The 20,366-nt window shown below is 35.9% G+C and overlaps 1 protein-coding gene across 5 annotated transcripts in view; it reads right to left on the bottom strand.

The window, feature by feature from the left end:
* Positions 1 to 20,366, bottom strand: part of LOC150096464 (kazrin-like) — a 686,592-nt gene that overhangs the window by 18,736 nt on the left and 647,490 nt on the right. The window lies entirely within an intron of this gene.

Here is a 20,366-nt window from a genome sequence, read left to right as displayed (position 1 = left end):
TTAATTCTTACCAAAAAAAAGTTTCTGCATCCACTTCAACAACAGCTGCGATCTAAATTGCAATATAAATGATGTGCATCATCACCTATAGTCATCTAAATCAGAATTACTATTACTATCAGAATCTCAACTGGTAACCTCAACAACCATTGTTCACCACAACTGTCGAAACTATACATTACACAGTTTTATGCCACAAGGGAACCTTGTGCATTCATCAGAACTGACATACTATGCCAGAGACGGCAAAACCTCAAATCCCACTGTTTAATCTGCTTTGGCTCAAAATTTCCCTAATCAACCTGTTATGTTCATATGCCCTCTCCCTTTCCAAACTCAATTAACTACTCTGGCCTCTTCAACTATATCTCTCTCTTTCTCTCTAAAGCTCAACTTCTTATAGTAGAAATACTCTGATAGTGAGGTCATCCTTCTTGGGGACTTCAATATCCACAATTCATATTGGGTTCCCTTCTCCAGTTTCACCGATCAAGTAGACAGGGATTCTGAGGTGTTTGCCATTAGCAATAACCTATCACAGATCATCAATTTCCCTACTAGAATATCTGACATTCCCCTCCAATTTGGCAACACACTTCACCTCTTCTTAATAAGTTTCCCTTTCAAGTATACTATGGATGTCAGTTCTGCTCCTGGTAACACAGATTACAACTTCATAAAAGTCTCTTTTGTCACAGAACAACCTTCACTCACTAGTTCTTAGTCTCATATCCTGTGACACTACAAGAGTATCAAATGGGATGACCTCCATGACTTCTATTCCTCTTCAACAGGTTTCACCCAATGCTTCAGTTCTTCTTATCCAAACACCTGCTCAGACTGAATAACAAAAATTATCCTCACAGGAATGAAGGCTTTCATCATTCTACTCCAAATTCTTGGTAATCATCCAATCTTTGGTTCTCAAAAGACTGTGGCAATGCAGTAAAAGAAAAAACCTTTGCATACCATGAATGGCTCACTCTGCCTATACTGCAGCTCACAACAGCTGTAAAAGAATCATTACCAAATTCAAATCAGACTTTGAAAGGGCAAAATGCTGCAAACACACCTCCTGATCAAATGAAGTCGCTCCTTTTGGTACCTTTCCAAGGTCAATGGGTACAACTTTCACCCACCTAGGTTTCTACAGTACCATCCATACGGTACTATGGATGGTACTGTAGTTACTAGCATCACTCTTCTCTTTCAATTCCTGCACTGATCACCTGAGCAAAATGCCATCCACTCTCCATGTCACCCATAGTTTCTGGCCAAAAAGATACCAAATACTAAGATAAAACTCAACCAACACAAACCTTGTGGTGCTCAAGTACTAGAATCCTCCAGATCTACGATGACCAGCCACCTGAACTCTGATCTCAACTGCCATTTTCTTATAAAAACGTAACTTATTATGGAAGGACCTACTTATTATTATTATTATTCAGGCCTCCATGGAGTCAAACGACTCATCGGGGGATGTCCTTCCTAGGAAACACAAAGTCTATCAAGAATCATTGTGGGAGGGTCACTCCTAGGAAATGCAAAGTCTATCATACCACTCCTTAAACTCATTGACTGTTCTTGCTCTCACCACTCTATCTTCTTCTTTATCTATGATCTCTTATGCTTTTAAGCATCGAGATTTTGCCAAAGAGATTTCCATGCCGTCCTGTCCAAGGTTTGTTGTTTTGCTTCTTTCCAGTTAATTCCCTTCTTTTCCAATTTTTCTTTAATTTCCTTTTGCCAACCTTTCCTGGGTCTACCTATGTTTCTTTTCCCTATTTTCTGGCTTTCATATACAGTTTTTGCTATTCTTCCTTCTTCCATTTGATTAAGATGTCCTAATCATCTCATTTGGGCTTGTCTTATGAATTGATTCAGAGGTGCAACTTGAAGGCTGTCTCTTATGGTTTGATTTCTTATTCAGTCTAGTCTTGTTTTTTGTGCCACTTTCCTGAGATATTTCATTTCAACTGTTTGTAGTTTATTTGTGTTTCATGTTGTTAAACACCAAGACTCACAACTGTATGTTAATGTTGGTAGAAACACTGAACAGTACACTGCTATTTTGGTATTCTGGGTGACTTCTTTCTTATCTAGGAGTGGGCCTTTCATTGTATAGAATAGCTTTGTTTCCCCCTCGTATCCTGTTGTTAATTTCTGTGTCTAGTCTACCATCTTCTTGTATATATGATCCCAAGTATTTAAAGGAGTGGATGATTCTCTATTTTTATTATGTGTTTTTGTTGGTTTCTAGATATCATCATTGTTTTAGTTTTATTTATAGTCATATTCCTTTTCTTTGTTTCTTCATACCAAATGTTGATATTGTACTGTAAGTCTTCAGCTGTATTTGCTAGGATCACTACATCATCATCTGCAAAAGCCATGTGTGAAATCCTGGTTTCTTTCAGTTTCCTGTATTGTAGGTGGAACATTTTGTTTTTGTTTGGCATGCCTTTAACATTTCATCCATTACTATGATGAAGAGAAGAGGGCTGAGGATACAGCCTTGCCTCACTCCTACATTTGTTTCAAATTCTTCTGATCTATTATCACAGGTTCTTACATAATTTCTATTACTTTTGTAGAGGCTTTGTATGGCTGCTATTAAGTTATCTTGTATCTTATTTTTCTTTAATGTTTGCCATATTAAGTGTCTGGGAACTCGGTCAAAGGCCTTTTCAAAATGTATAAAACATGAATGTAGTTCTTTTCCATATTCCAATGTTTTCTCTGATATTTGTCTAAGACTGAAGATAAGATCCTGCGTGCTTTTATTTTTTTAAGAAAGCCATGTTGCATTTCATCCAGTGTATCCTCTATTTGATTCCTAAGCCTCGCTTCTAAAATACGCATATAATTTTCCTGGAACACTTAAAAGCGAAATTCCTCTATGGTTTTCACATTTGCAGTTTCTCCTTTCTTAAATATAGGGATTATTATAGCTACTTCCCAGCAAGAACTCTTAGGGTTCTATTTTTTCCATGTCCTGCATCTTCCAATGATTCTTGAAAGTACTGTTTCCATCTTTCCATGATGTCTTCAGAATTTGTGAGTAACTTTCCATCCTTATTTTTGATAAACTTTATGGGGCATTCTTTCTCTGACCTCATTCTTCTTAAAACATTATAGAAGAGTTTTTGGTTTCCTTTAAAATTTTGTTCTAAAGTATGTCCGAAGTCTTCCCAACATTTTCTTTTCTCTTCTTTCACTAAGGTTTTAACTTTATTTCTTTGGTTGTTGTATAGCTCTCTATCAACCTGCAGCTTTGATGTTATATATATATCTCTTTCTAATTGCTTTTTATTTTTAATTTCTTCTTTTAGTTTTTCAGTCCACCAGGGTGTTTTATGTTTCTTCTGTTTATTATTTAATGATACACCACAAATTTCTTTGCTTGTTTCTAGAAGTGTTTTGAACCTGTACCATAGGTTTTGTACATCTTGGACTTCATATATCTCTTTTTCTACTCTTCTTTCATCTTCTCTTCTATTTTACTTTTATACTCAATGGCTGTTTCTTCTTTCTTTAGTTTGTAGTTCTTTATCTTGACATTTATTTTCTTGCTACTTTTTCTACATTTTTCAACTTTTATTTTATGGATTGTTTCCAATACTAATAAGTGGTGGTCACTGCCTATTTCAGGACCTCTATAGACTCTTGCATTTTTTGTATACTTCCAGTACGATCTGCTTATGATGGCACAGTCGATTATAGATTTTTTTGTTTCTACTGGGCTCTTCCCTGATAAACTTATGGATTTCTTTATGCTTGAACGTAGTATTCGCTATTACTAAATTATTTGTAAGGAAAAGATTTATTATTCTTTCTCCATTATCATTCTGGGTTATTTCTCCTTGTGATGCCAACACTTGTTTCGTTTCCTCATCTACTTGATTCCCTACATGGCCATTAAGGTCTCCTAGTAGTATGAGATGCCCTTGAACTTCTTCAATTGTTTTTTGTAAGAGTTCGAAGAATTCATCTTTAATTTCTTTATTAGCATTATCGTTTGGGCCATATGCAACAATTACAGTGAATACTTGGTTGTCTGATTTAAAATCTATGGTGATTGTCAACAACCTTTCGTTTATTAGTTGCCATTTAGTAACATATTCTTTGAGATCTGATTTAATTATACAAGCTACCCTTTATTTTCCCCATTCTCTTGGGTTTACCCCTGAACAGAAAAGTATATACCCATCTTTCATTTTCTGGCAACCTTGACCTTTCTTTTTTGTTCTATGACTGCTAGCAGATCCAATCTTGATTTTTTAAATTCATCTATTAATTCATTTTCTTTTCCATGTAAACTTTTAACGTTCCATGTTCTCTATCTCGTGTACCTTTTTCCTCGCTTGTCGTTAACCATTTAGGCAGTTCAGCTATCTCTTTGTTATTTCTTTTAATGGGTGAAATTGTAAGGCGTACAGGGGATTAGCCTTCAGCACCCAAGTCTGGTGGTGGGGGTGCCACCTTCGAGGCCCCCCAGACCGGCCTATGAGGGAAGTGCTATCCTGTTGGTCTGCAGGAGGTATTTTATTTCCCTCCTACCCTTCATAGTAAACTTTAACAAGCATTCCCTGATCCACCCGATGGGGGTTACAGGTGTCCCCACACAGGCACCACTCTATCAGGTAATGAATTCTATGGTTCAACCACCCTCCATGCAAAGAAACCACTCCTCACCCTCTTGCTCACAGTTTCCTTTCGTAACTTCCAGGGATGGCCCCACTGTCATCACTCCTTCCCACTTCCAGCTGGAAGGAGTGATGCGAAAGAACTCCCTAGTGTCAACCCTGTAACCACCTCTCAACAGTTTAAAAGTCTCAATCATAACACCTCTCCTTCTTCCATCCACCGAACTCTGCAGTCCACATTTCCTCAGCCGATCCTCATAACTAACATTGTACAGTCCTGAAAGAATCTTGGTTATCTGTCTCTGTACCCTTTCCACAGTTAATTTATCCCCTTCAAATCCTGGGGACCAACCTGAGAACAACAGTCTAAGTGTGGTCTGATCAGGGTCTAATACAACGGAATGTTAACTCTTTTATCTCTGCAGGTCAGCTTCCTTCTCATTATTGCAGCAATTCTCTGTGATACCTTCACCACCTTTGCAATATGTCCCCAAATTTCAGGTTTCTATCAACCCCAGATATCTTGTCTCCCCTACTTCCTCCAGTATAGCTCCTCTAATAGAGTATGCAGTGTCCCAAACCTCAAGACCTTACATTTTGCTGCATTAAACCGACAACCCCCATTCACTTGTCCATCTGTCTAGCTTATTCAAATCCTCTTCGAGGGCTACCACATCTGCACTATTACTAATAACCCTCCCCAGCTTCACATCATCCGCAAACAATTGAATATCCCCTGCAATCCAGTGACAATGTCATTGATATAAGAGTTAAACAATATAGGTCCCAGTACTGAGCCCTGTGGGACCCCACTTGTAACTCTCTGCCTCCTTGAAACTGCCCCACCACACACACAACTCTCTGATACCTATGGATAGCCAATCCTGAATCCAGTTCAACCTGACATCCAAACCCATATGCTGCAACTTAAATATCAGCTTATCATGTGGCACCCTGTCAAATGCCTTCACTAAATTGAAGAAAATGGCAGTATATGCCTTTCCCCTCATCTACTGCTCTTGTCACTTTATTACAAAAGGTAAGCATATTACTAAAACAAGAGTGTCCCTTCACATATCCATTTCGACTCTCACAGATAAAATTACCTTCATCTGCCCAATGCCATATACGGTCCTTCAAGATCTTAACAACTATTGATGACACACAAACTGTCCTATAATTAGACAATTCCAGTCTGCTACTGCCCTTAGGCAATAGCACTATCTTACCTTCCTTCTATTCCACGGGCACCTTTCCTGTAGCCAGACTTTCATTGAAAAGCCAGGTCAAAGGAGCTGTCATTTCTTTACCACATTCTCTGAAAATTCGTGGCAAAATACCATCCAGTCCCAGAGCTTTACTGATATCCAGAATATTCAGTATGTGGAACGCGCTCTCCTCCTGTACCTCTAAACCTCGAACCTGCCCTAATCCTTCTAGCATTAAAACCGACTCCTCTAGGATGAAATACTCCAATAAAGTGTTCATTGAACAATTCAACTATGTCCTATGCATCAGTCATTCTATTCCCATTTTTATCCCACAATATCATTCTTCCACAGTCATTTCTCCTCTTATTGGCCACATAGCTAAAAAATTCCCTAGGATTTTCTTTGGATCTTAGGGCCAATCTGTTCTCATATTCCAGTTCCACCTTCTTTACTATACTAGTCACTCACCTGGCCTGTGTGTTATATTCTTCATGCATCTGCTCTTCGCTGTCTCCTTATATCTCTTCCACGGCCTCTTTTTTTCATGCAGTTCTTGTTTATTATTGTTTGTCATTCATTTTACTCCAAATTGTGTTCTCTTCTTAACTTGTGGAATACTACTTACTACTGCTGCTAACAAATCCCCCATGCAAGAGCAGAACAAAGCAAGTCGCCTTAGAAGTCAACATCAGGATCGCCAAATCTAGAAACTGAAGTGCTACAAACGGCAGGAAGACTTAATGGGGGAAGAAAATCACATAACATGCAGGAACTGCCAGAGAAATATGCATTTTCTATGTTCAAGATTGTCCAAGGCCACTTTGCAGCGAAAATCGAACGTGAAGCATGAGGAGTGGAAATGCCTACACTGTAGAGAAAACAAACTAACCTTCACAGATCTGTTCTCTGTTGCCATACAGTATCACATTCCTACCTACCAATTCCTGATTGCCTTTAACTCATGCCTGGAAAATTCATCGTAGAAAAATTCGTCGCAAGACAATTTGCATTAATTTTTGTAAATAATCAATGGTTGATAAAGGGTATTATAAAATCATTAAAAACAAATCTTTATTAAGGTGAATGTCAGTGATACATAACATAATGAAATCATTTAAAAATTATGCAAATTAAAAGAAATGCTGGAAAAAATAATTAACTTTTTGCTGCAGATCGTCAATTCAACAAATCCATCAGTAACATTGCTCATTGGAAGAAATGCTAATAATGTGAAGTTTAATTTTTTTGTTGAATTCAGCATCTGTTTGATAGCGTAACTTCAAACCAATGGCAAATTTTGCGATAAAGATTTTGTGCCATATGAAATAAACAATTTTTCATATGGCACAATATTGATGTAAATATTATTATTATTATAATAATATTTACAACCTGTTACAGTTATTGATGTAAATATTATTATTATTATTACATAACACCTCCAGGGAGTCCACAGACTCATTGAGGGAGGGCACCAACTCTATCTCCAGAACTCAATCCACCAACTACCATCATCATCTACACCAATGGCATCTACTGCCCATCATCACCACTAATATTTTCACAGACAGTCACAAACGTCCATGCCCACAGTGGGATTCGAACCAGCAGCCTTTTGGCTGGATAGCAGATACGCTGACCCCTCGGCCAACCAGGCTGATAGTTGTGTGGACAGACTTATGTGTTCGTCGAACATGTTGTTTATTATTTTAACGGTATAATAGAACACAGAAACTAAGTAAATAATTAATTTATTAACTTAATGCTGATATTTCGCTGGTGTTATAACCAGCATCTTCAGAGCACAAAAACACTGTTTGTCACAATACGCGAGACTATAACAACATGGTGTACTTAAACAAAATTGTAGCAGCAACACAAAGACTAGAGTCCTGATTTTGGCACCCTCTATCTGAAAAAAAAAAAAAAAAAAAAAAAGCTATCATATATTACTAGAGTCCTAGAAAAGTGCTAGTTTTTTCTTAATATGACTGTCTCCCAGATCTTCGGCAAGTTAATACAGCCATATTTGTTGAGATTTGGATCTGTCGCCTCTAAGAACAATCTCTCTGATTTATACGGGTTTCTGTGTAGTACTTTTGTGTTTTTCCAGTTGATCCTGTGTGCACGGGTATCCAGAGCATGGTCTGCTAGGCCCGACTTCCCATAATGATAATTTCGGACGTATCTTTTATGTTCGCTGATGCAGATATTCACAGTTCTTCCTGTTTGACCGTAGTAGGCTTGATTACATGCAGGGTACTTGGTAGACTCCTGGATGTGATAAAGGAGGAATGCTGTCCTTGGGTGAGCGGATGAGGGTAGCTAATTTGCTACATGGTCTGAATGTAGTGCGTAGTTTATGTTTATTGAGAATTCTTGAGATCTTTTCGGATGTGCCTTTAATGTAAGGGATGGTGACTGTTTTGTTGTAGTTCTCTGTGGTGGATGGTGGGAGGGGTTTCTTATTTGGCCACATGGCCCAGAGACATTGAAAACATTCTTAGCGCATTTAAATAGCCAACATCCAAAAATCCACTTTACTATGGAACTGGAAGCCAACAACTGTCTGCCCTTCCTGGATACACTTATCACACATCTTCCAGATGGTTCCTTATCATTTTCAGTTTTTAGAAAACCCACACATACAGGTAGATACTTACACAAACAATTACACCATCATCCTTCTCAACAATATGGCATATTAAAAACGCTAACCCATAGAGCGAGAGCAATCTGTTGCAATGACAAGGCTCTTACTGCTGAACTGACTCACTTACGCCACACCTTCTTGGCCAACGGCTACAATTCACATAAAATAAACAAAATACTAAACACTCTTAAGAAACCCCTCCCACCATCCACCACAGAGAACTATGACAAAACAGTCACCATTCCTTACATTAAAGGCACATCCGAAAAGATCTCAAGAATTCTCAATAAACATAAACTACGCACTACATTCAGACCATGTAGCAAATTAGCTACCCTCATCTGCTCACCCAAGGACAGCATTCCTCCTTTATCACATCCAGGAGTCTACTAAGTACCCTGCTCATGTAATCAAGCCTACTACGGTCAAACAAGATGAACTGTGAACATCCGCATCAGCAAACATAAAAGATACGTCCGGAATTATCATTATGGGAAGTCGGGCCTAGCAGACCATGCTCTGGATACCCCAGCACACAGGATCAACTGGAAAAACACAAAAGTACTACACAGAAACCCGTATAAATCAGAGAGATTGTTCTTAGAGGCGACAGATCCAAATCTCAACAAATATGGCTGTATTAACTTGCTGAAGATCTGGGAGACTGTCATATTAAGAAAAAACTAGCACTTTTCTAGGACTCTAGTAATATATGATAGCTTTTTTTTTTTTTTTTTTTTTTTTCAGATAGAGGGTGCCAAAATCAGGACTCTAGTCTTTGTGTTGCTGCTACAATTTTGTTTAAGTACACCATGTTGTTATAGTCTCGCGTATTGTGACAAACAGTGTTTTTGTGCTCTGAAGATGCTGGTTATAACACCAGCGAAATATCAGCATTAAGTTAATAAATTAATTATTTACTTAGTTTCTGTGTTCTATTATACCGTTAAAATAATAAACAACAGGCTGATAGTTGCTTTCTCGAAGTCAACCATTAATGTTTCTGGATCTAATGATGAATGTAAGCCCTTTAAGGCACTGAATAATCTGCAGTAAGTTAATTCTGATTTGCTAGGAAGCAAAGCAAAAAGCCGCCATGTAATCCTTAGGGGTCTCAAGCTTGGATAAAGGAGGAGGGTCAGTCAGATGAATGTCAATGCTCTGACTGTAACGAAAAAACACAATTGTTGTCTGATGCCTGTACGATCAACAATTACAATATGCCCGGCTCGGACATTGCCCAGATCAACTAGGTCCACGATACCAATTGAGCAATTCCATGTCATACTCATTACCTGGTGATGATATCTGCTTCAATTCTTCAGCCAGTTTCCCAACACTATCTAAATATAGTTTTTTTTTTTTTCATATAACTCACTACAGTATCTTGTCGATAGCTGTACAATTTTATCTTTATTCATCAATAATTTGCCTTTTTCGTCTATAACTGTGGTCTGTTTTGGTATTAATAGTTCTAATCTTTTTGTACACGTCCCTAGTTTTATGCTCTCCATAGTAGTGTTTTATATTATGGCATTGAACTTTTAACCATTTGATCTTATCTGGCTGACTGCTTTTTTCATATTGCATTTTCTTCTATATTGCTCCTCTATTTGTTCTGATGTATCTCTACTTATCTTCAAAATTCCTTTCTCATGTACTACCTTCAGTGTTTCTTATCTAATCCATTTCTTCATGATCTTCTCCTCTTCTGGTACTGTTTCTTCAAATGCATCTTCTATTGCCTTCATAACTCCTTTCACTCTTAGATTCCAATTTTTTTCTTTCTCCAGACTTTAAGTTTCTCCTTTAACACTGTTCTGTACCTTCTTCCTATTTCTGCTTCACTTATTCTTGCTCGCTTCATTTCTGATGATGGGGTTTATATTTTCTTTTTAATTTCAACTTGATGTTTGCAATCACTAAACTATGGTCCGAGTCTATATCCGCTCCTTGAAAAGTTCGACACTGCTGTACTGATGTTATCCATCTTCTTTTAATCATATCAATCATGTTCTTGGTTTTCCCATCATTTGATCGCTATGTCCATTTTCTACACTCCTTTTGTTGGAATCTTGTGTTACAGATCATCATCTCGAGGTCCACAGCAAATTCTACCATTTTTTCACCTCAATCATTTCTTTCTCCAAAACCATATTTTCCCATGACTCTTTCCCAACCATCTCATTATATATTCTGACTTTGGCATTCCAATCTCCTTCAATAATTAGTACATGTTGCTTTGGCATATTTTTTCTATTCTCTCTGTTAGATCTTCGTAGAGTAAGTCAATATCTTCATCTGTGCTCTCAGATGTGGGTGCATATATCTGGACTATTGATATATTAAATGGTTTTGCTTGCTGCTACAATTCGTTCATTGACTGGTTCGTAGCATAAGAGTGCCTTTCTAGCTTTTTTGTTAAGAAGGAAACCAACTCCTGCTTCATGCTTGGTGTCATGCCATGACCATATGACTTCGTATCTATTTATCTTTCCTGCTGATATCCATCGCAACTGTGTTAGTCCTAGCATATCACACCGATATCTCTTCATTTCCTTGTGAAGTAATGATAGTTTTCCTGCCATCCAAAGTGTACATACATCTCATGTTCATACTGATAATAGTTCTGTTAGTTTCAGTTTCTGTTTCCCACTTTTTGATCCAACCCTGATCGCTGAATTGGCATCACAGACCTTGTTGATCCAGGCAATGTTCGAGCCGGCATCTTTAGCTGTTGATCAAATAAGCATCAGATAACAATTGTGTGGTTTCTTTACGATCAGAGCATTGACACTTATCTGACCGACCCTGCTCCTTTATCCAAGCTTGAGACCCCTAAGGATTACATGGCGGCTTTTTGCTTTGCGTCCTGGCAAATCAGAATTAACTTAAAGCAGATATTCAGTGCCTTAAAGGGCTTACGTTTATCATTAGATCCTAAAACATTAATGGCTGACTCTGAGAAAGCAACTATCAGTGTTTTTTTCTAACATATTTACATCAACAACTATAACAGGTTGTTTATTTCATATGGCACAAAATCTTTATCACAAAATTGTTGCCATTGGTTTGAAGTTATGCTATCAAACAGATGCTGAATTCAACCTGAAAATCAAATGCTTCTCAGCATTAGCATTTCTTCTGATGAGCGATGTTACTGATGGATCTGTTGAATTGACGATCTGTAGCAAAAAGTTAATTATTTTCGCAGCATCCCTTTTAATTTGCACAATTTTTAAATTATTTCATTATATTATATATCACTGACATTCATCTTAATAAAGATTTGCCTTTTTAAAGATTTCATAATACCCTTTATTATCCATTGATTATTTACAAAAATTAATGCAAAATGTCTTTCGCCGAATTTTCCTAGAACCCTTTAACCAAATTTTCCAATGCCATTACTGTCACTTGCAGGAAAGCAATTGTCTATTGCTTTCTCTGTCCAATTGTAGCCTCTTTTACATAATGAAATTATTTTAATCTCTTTCCACTCTCTTGAATCCTCTTGAAAAAGCAAATATTTTGTCTTTTCATGTGATATTCATTATTCTCTTGCTCAAAACTAGTGACGATCACTTTCTATACCAAACTAATCTATATACTATTGTATTTCCAAGGGTCTGAAGACATCACCATTGATAATAAAAATTATTTCTTGCATGTTTTCTCCATTTCAATTTACACAGCTTTACGTTACATGTATGATTAGTCATGGTAAGTCCATGTCTAGACAGAAATCTACAGAGTAATTTCCAGTTTTTCCATTTTTAACCTTGTTCCTGGTATTACCAAAAACTATATTTTATTCAAGAAAATTTTCATTGTTTTTAGTGACAAATGCTACACCTAGCCCTTCTATCTACTCCATGATCGGTGTTGCTTGAATAATCCATCTTATATATTATCATATTGATGGATCTCACCTTTTTTTTTGTCTTCGTAACACCAATTATAACCATATGATGTTTCTGCAGTTGTTCTCTTAGCTTGACTTGTGTTCTGTTGATGCTCCGTATGCTAACAGTTTATCCTGAATACTCTTTCATGTGTTACACTAGCTGATTTTTCACTGTTCATCCTGATTCCCATTAAAAATAGTGGGGGGGGGGGGACTTTTTGCAGTTTAAGCCAATAAACAGAAAAATTTGGTTGGCCAAACCCCATACTGACAATTCATCTTAGTTCATGCATTCAAGCAGGCACCTTCTAAGTGCACCACAGGAAGTTGAGAAGATATTGGGTGAGAAGCTGAAGTCACTTTTTCACACTGCTGACAGGCTATACAGAAATCTCCTCTCATTTATGTAACTTTTGACTTTTAAGTTATGGCATATCTGTGGATATTTAAATCTAATCAAACTTCTTCAACTAAGCTACCTAAACAATGTCAAATTCATGTCAAAAAGTTTTAAGACTGGAAAAAAATTACTTTGGGATTTGCAACAGAATTTTAGAGGATTAATGAGATCAAAATCAAATAAGAAATATTTTACGATACGTAAATTAGAGAAATCATAGAAAAGACAGTGATTGAAATTTCAAATGAAGCTGAATAAATAGCTTGAAAGGAAGATTTAAATCAGAAGTATCCACAAATTTCCTTGAAAACTTCAAAGGAGAAAATTAGAGCTTCCCTTCTGCTAAATGCATATATTGCTATAAAATGCTGGACATTAATTTTTCTGGCCTAACATCTTGACTTCTCAAGTTTGTTTAAGATGTGAATGGAGAATACTTTCATCAGGAAATAGTCATGAACAAGAAATGATAACACAGGAAATGGTAATTGATGGCCAAAGTGACTATCGCAGGACATGAGGAAAAATGATTCAGAGGTGAAATTCAAACACAAATAAGTGCTATTTTAAGTAAATTAAATTTAAGTCTTGAATTAATCCAAATTTTATTTTTTAATTCTTTCAAAATTGGTGAGTAATTCTGAAACTGATTTTAAACTCAGAATTAGAAAAATTATTCACTTTTTTTTTTTTACATGGGTTGATTTGTGACAAAATAAGTCCCCCTTCCCCCATTCGGTATATTGAATTTTATTTAAATCAATGAATGCTCTCCCCCACTGCAAATTTTCACTTATTCAAAATCCAAGTTTCTACCAAATACAGGTAAGCAAGAATTTCCCTCCAGTTATAAACAAATAAAAATCAACCATAAAACACACAAATACCAACGATTAAATACCAGTTAAGAAAGTGGAGACCTACTGCCTACCAATTTCCAGAAAGTTATAGCCAAATATTATTATTATTATTATTCAGGCCTCCATGGAGTCAAAAGACTCATCGTGGGAGGTCCTTCCAAAGAACATAAAGTCTGTCAAGACTCATCGAGGGGGGGAGGTCCCCCCCCCCCCAAGAAACACAAAGTCTATCATACCACTGCTTAAACTCATTGACCGTTCTCACTCTCACCACTCCATCAGGCAATGCATTCCACGGTTCAACCACCCTCCACGCAAAGAAACCACTCCTCACAGTTTCCTTTCGTAACTTCCAGGGATGGCCTCTTGTCATCACTCCTTCCCGCTGTTCAACCAAGCGAAAGAACTCCCCAATGTCAACCCTCTAACCACCTCTACACAGTTTAAAAGTCTCAATCATATCACCTCTCCTTCTTCTATCCACCAAACTCTGCAGTCCACATTCCCTCAGCCGATCCTCATAACTATCCTCGTACAGTCCTGAAACCATCTTTGTATCCTTTCCATTGTTAATTTATCCCCTTCAAATCCTGGGGACCACTGGATAATAAAGAGACATTAGAGGATTACTTTTTTCATTTTTCATCTAGTCTCCCTTTCAGCTCACAATCAGACCTCAATTTCTCTTTTCAATATGTGCTTGCCCATTCCTTCACTAGAAACATTTCCTTGCCTATCACTCTCTTCCCTCAATTCTTACATTTTACAATTCTCTCTGTCTTTCTCTCTCTCTCTGTGTGTATGTGTGTATATATATATATATTGAGGGCACAGATCCCATATTATTATTGTGCTCTGGACACCTGATGTCAATCATCAAAACCAGTTAAGACCTTGGTAACATCAATTTTTGTTAAAAAAATTTCAACATATACAGGAATTCCTCCCTATCCTTTTATGAAAGAAGAAAAGCGGAAGATGTCGATGTTTTCTGAATAATTAGCAAGAATCACAAAATAGGAATGATTTGTCTTATTAATTCATTTTTAGCCTTGTCATGACAATGGTATAATATGCACTATGTTTGTATAAGATGATCAGTTAAAATAAAATCCATTGTGCATGTGTACTCTATATTACATAAAGTGTGTATATATATATATATTTTTTTTTATGAAAAAATTGAATGACTAGAACCGAGATTTAATTAAAAAGGTTTTAATATAAACACACTACTAGTTTCGGCCTGTAACAGCCTTCTTCAGGTGACATTATAAAAGAAAAAAACACTAAACATTGAGGGTTAAAAGACTATGAACAACATAGATAGTCTATATATAATTAGCATAAAAACATTGTAGTTGTATTTGAAGCTGTTCTTTCATTTGTTGCATTGTTGGGAGAGTGCGTGCTTGCTGCATCACGTGAACGCCAATACATGATTACAGCTGAATGACTATCTGGGAGGTTGTAGCTTAAGTTGTTATTTAGATGAACAGGAATGAAGATGATTTCTCTCGATTCCACAATTTTTCTCTCTATTTCGTCACTGCAACGGAAGATGTTTGTAGATTTTTCCCAGCAGACTTTGTGACTTTGGTTATCATCATTAGGATTAGCCGAGAAAAGGATATGACTTGATAATGCACTTGCTCACTGTCTCTTGTAAGTAATGTCCCTCAAGTGTTCTTCCATACGCATCTCGACAGATTTGTCTTCTGCCCAAAATAAGGAATATCGCAGTCACATAATATTTTATATACGCCAGGGTATTTGAGTTGATGATGACAAGGTTTTGGGTGGCTAATAGGAACGGATCTTTGGAAGTGGAGTGAACAAGGTTCTGATATTGTATTTTTTTAGAACTTTTGCTAATTTATGTGAAACAGTACTTATGTAAGGAATAGATATTGCTTTTGAATCTATTTGTTTCTTTGGAGTGATGTCTAGGAGGATTAAGAAGAAATTTGTTAATGATTTTCTTGGAATATCCATTAACTTCGAAAGAAGTTTTCAGATGGTTTATTTCTGTAAGCAGTTCATTTGGATCATCAAGAAGAGAACGGGCTCTATGTCCCAAGGTGGAAATTATTCCAAGCTTATGAGGAGGGAAATGATGGGACTGACTGTGCAGATATCTGTTGGTATGTGTGGGTTTTCTATATATCGATATTTTTAGTTTACCAGAAGAGCGAGTCAGTTTGACATCAAGAAAAGGCAAGGAATTATCCGTTTCAAGCTCAGCAGTAAACTTAATACTTTGATGTCGGCTATTGAGATGTTCGAGGAAAACCATAAGGGATTCATGTCCATGGCTCCAAACAATGAAGACATCATCCACATAACGTTTCCAAACTTTAGGTGTTAAAATAAAGGAAGAGATAGCCTTGGTTTCAAAATCTTCTAAGTAAATATTTGCAAGAACCGGAGATAAAGGATTACCCATAGCCAGTCCATGATTTGTTGCAAATTCCATGCTATCTTTCCTAAATTTATATGCTTTAAAGAAAACATAACAATTGAACGTGTGAAGAGAATCTATCATGAAGTTAAATTAGACCTACTGTCTGAAAGAATATCGGATACTAAACGCACTCTCGCTTTTCTTTTTAATAAAAAAAGAACCATAGCTGAAATACTGGAAGAATCTCTAGATAATGAAAGTTGGCATACCTTTAATACATAGTGTGAATCTCAAACAGACTGTTGCAAAGGAAATGCAACAGTCATCCTGAACTCCGAAGATTACAAGAATAAAATGATTGAATTACTACATAATGATACCTACTCAATACTTGAGAGAGATCCAACTCGTGAACTTCAAAATCGTACAAACAACTTATTAAAAACAACAACTGAATTATCCCGAAACGTCCGTTTATCTCTACGCTCTCTCCATCCATTAATTCCTTGCATATATGGTGTTCCTAAAATCCATAAAGAGAACACCCCGTTACGCCAAATTGTAGAAGGTATCGATTCTCCTACATACAGTCTTTCAAAATACCTTGCCAAATACCTCAAAAGTTTTTCAGGGAAATCACCATCCTTTATCAAGAACACTACAGAATTTGTTACATACATCATTTTTTTCCAGTCTTAAAACTTTTTGACATGAATTTGACATTGTTTAGGTAGCTTAGTTGAAGAAGTTTGCTTAGATTTAAATATCCACAGATATGCCATAACTTAAAAGTCAAAAGTTACATAAATGAGAGGAGATTTCTGTATAGCCTGTCAGCAGTGTGAAAAAGTGACTTCAGCTTCTCACCCAATATCTTCTCAACTTCCTGTGGTGCACTTAGAAGGTGCCTGCTTGAATGCATGAACTAAGATGAATTGTCAGTATGGGGTTTGGCCAACCAAATTTTTCTGTTTATTGGCTTAAACTGCAAAAAGTCCCCCTCCCCCCACTATTTTTAATGGGAATCAGGATGAACAGTGAAAAAAAATCATTTTTTTCTTTTCTTTTATAATGTCACCTGAAGAAGGCTATTACAGGCCGAAACTAGTAGTGTGTTTATATTAAAACCTTTTTAATTAAATCTCGGTTCTAGTCATTCAATTTTTTCATAAAACTATGTATGTTAACCGAGTCAATGATCATTCTGTCATATATATATATATATATATATTATACAGAATGTTTATAACTATCTATTAACTGACTTATACATCAAGAAAATATATAAGAGATTTAACAAGGTTTCACTACTAGTTTCATCGGAAATGCTGCCTTCATCAGGTGAATACAGTCTTATGGAGAAAACAGCATCTTAAAAATATATTGTAGTTTAGACAAACATAGAGTTTAGAACAAGTAATAGTAGTTGTGTTTGAAATTGAGTCTGAGCGTTAGTTCTGGCGTGAAGCACTGTGCGTGTGAATGATATCATGATTATGCCAAAACTAGACTACAGCACTATGTGAATCAAGTATGCTGTAAATGAGATTGCTGTTTAGATGAGTAGGATCGAGAGCTATTTCTTTGGATTCCAAGATATGTCTTTCTAACTCATCGGAGCATTTATGGATGTTTGAAGTTACGTTCCAGTCTATTTAATGTTGTCGTCCTTCAACATTGATATTGTGGCCGAGAATAAAACGTGGCTGGATAGGGCACTAGCATGGACTCTGTTATAAGAAATGTCACATTGGTGTTCTTCTAGGTGGAGAGAGAGATGGACTTTTCTGTCTGGCCAAAATTATTTGTTGCTGCAACTGCAAAATGATTTTGTATACTCCTGGGAACTGAAGATGATTGTATTTTACTTTAGGGTTGACTGAGGGAAGATCGGAGTTTTGGAAAGGTGGAGAAATATGGTTTAATATAAAGTTTATTCAGGATTTTCGCCAGTTTAGGAGAAAGAGAACTTATATAATATAAGATGTAGGCTGTTGGGTTTGAGTTATCTTCATTACTATTGATTACATACACTAAGATGATTATAGATACTTTTAGGAGAGTAACCGTTATTTAAGTCCTTTTGAGGTGACTAAGTTCTTGTTGAAGTTCTTCTTCCTCTGACAACAAGGATATCACACGATGAGCTAGTGTGGAAATAATTCCTAATTTTTGAGGGGGGTAGTGGTGAGACGAAGCATGTAGGTATCTATCGGTGTGTGTTGGCTTTCAAAAGATAGAAATCTTGAGATCATCCGTTATTCTAGTAAGTTTTATATCTAGAAAAGCTAAAACACCATTAACTTCTGGTTCAGATGCGAAGTTCATATTTTGGTGAAAATTGTTTAAATGATCCAGAAAGGTTTGTAAGTTTTCTGGGCTGTGCTCCGAAATTAGGAAAATGTTATAAAGAGCAATCAAGATATACTGCATAGCAGTCTTTTTACAATAATACACTCTTTGTTAAAACAGTCTTCATACATGGTATGGGAAAAGAAAAAAGTCCAGGTAATTCGTGTTTTGTATGATTTTAATTTATGCAAATTTTGATAAAATTTTTCGACACTTTCCACTTACATGGTTTGAAATGATCCCTCAAAACACATTGTGAAAATCCTAACAATTTTATTATTAAAACCTAGTTGATAAAGGCTCACAATTCACTGCAGTCTAGTATCCACTAGTCTGCAGTTAATGGATATTCCATACTGATCTTATTGTGTTTCTGGGCAGAACTGGCGCTAGGGTCTTTGGTGCCCGCATGCAATTTCTAAGCGCCCCGTAACGATCCGGGCATGTGTGGTTCTTTTACGATAATAAAAATTTAAATTATTTGAAATTTCTTAAATAAATTTTGACAGAACAGCCACAAGTTGGTTCGCTAAATGTAACGAATTGGGGGTGTTAACTAGGCAGGATAATCGTTAAAAACCCGAATATTCAAAAAATTCTCAAAAGTTAAAAGCAAATTTTGATAAAGCCACTTTACTTTAATCGGTGAATATAATGATACAGGGATTATAGCCTTCTCATCGACCTGAATTGCTAACAAAATTAAAATGAATTTTAATTAAAGTTACAATTTATTTGAACTAAAGTTTAAAAAATTTTTCATTTTACAAGGTAGTAAATTCTTAGTAACTTGTAAAATTTTTTCATAATTTTTATAAGTGGAACTATATTTTAGAAAAATAAAAGAAACTCAAGATAGATGAGAAAATATGAAAATAATTCAGAAATAATCAGAACATTTAATATAAGTATTCAAAAAATAACATCTTTACAGAATAACAGAAACTAAATTAAATTACATAAATATACTTGAAATTTTTTAAATTAAACTTTTAGGGTTTTTGATTTCATATTCACAAAATTAGAAATAATGGTCTTAACGTCTAATTCCGCACATATATCATTTTCAATAGCTATTGACGCCAAACTAACAAGCCTTTTTTGTAACACACTTGTTCTTAAGTAGGTTTCAATCAATTTCAACTTGGAAAAGGAACGTTCACTGCTCGCTACACTAACAGGTAAGGTTAATAGTATTCTTAAAGCAATTGAAAAGTTAGGGAAAGATAAATTATTGGACACAATAAAATTAAGAATGTCGAAAGGGTTTTGAATATTTAAATTATCCTTCTGAAAAATATCCTGGAAAGCACATAACTCGTCATATAGTTCTATTGCATTTACATCTTTATTGTCGCTGTCCTTCAAGAGAATCTCTAAATCATCACAATTTTTTCATAAATCTTTGTTATTAATTTGTAGTAATCTATAGAAGAAATTGAAATTATAATATGTTTTTAGTTGTTCAAAATGTTCTATTAACGAACACATTGCAACATCTAGAAATGTATAAAACACATACACTCTAAATTTATCTTCTGGCGTTTCGTCATGATGCTCGTAGTCAAATTGTCGCCGAACTTCCGTACCAGTTTTAAATTCTTGTTCTCCATCCACCTCTTCACTCGGTTCTTTTGTCGTTTTTAGAACATCTTTAAAATTTGTATCTGATCGATACTCTTTGTAAGAATATTTTTAAATTTTCGATAGATGTTAAGCAAGTTTAATGTTCATATTTTTGTCTTGAAGCATTTTACTCACAGGTTTATTCGGTTAAGTAAATCATGCCAAGTTATAAGAGAGCAAATAAATTTGTACTCCTTTATTTTATCACATAATGTTTGTGCTTCATGCTGAATTTCTTTAATAAAATTTCAAAAAGTGCATCGTAAATTTCTAATTGATATCGTAGAGGGCAGATTGCATTAAT

Source organism: Typopeltis vanoorti, chromosome 18, assembly GCF_054136105.1.
Source record: "Typopeltis vanoorti isolate ZY-2024b chromosome 18, IOZ_Tvanoo_1.0, whole genome shotgun sequence".
NCBI classification, from domain to species: domain Eukaryota; kingdom Metazoa; phylum Arthropoda; class Arachnida; order Uropygi; family Thelyphonidae; genus Typopeltis; species Typopeltis vanoorti.
Note: the sequence above shows the minus strand (reverse complement) of the source record. Positions and strands in the feature narration are given on the sequence as shown.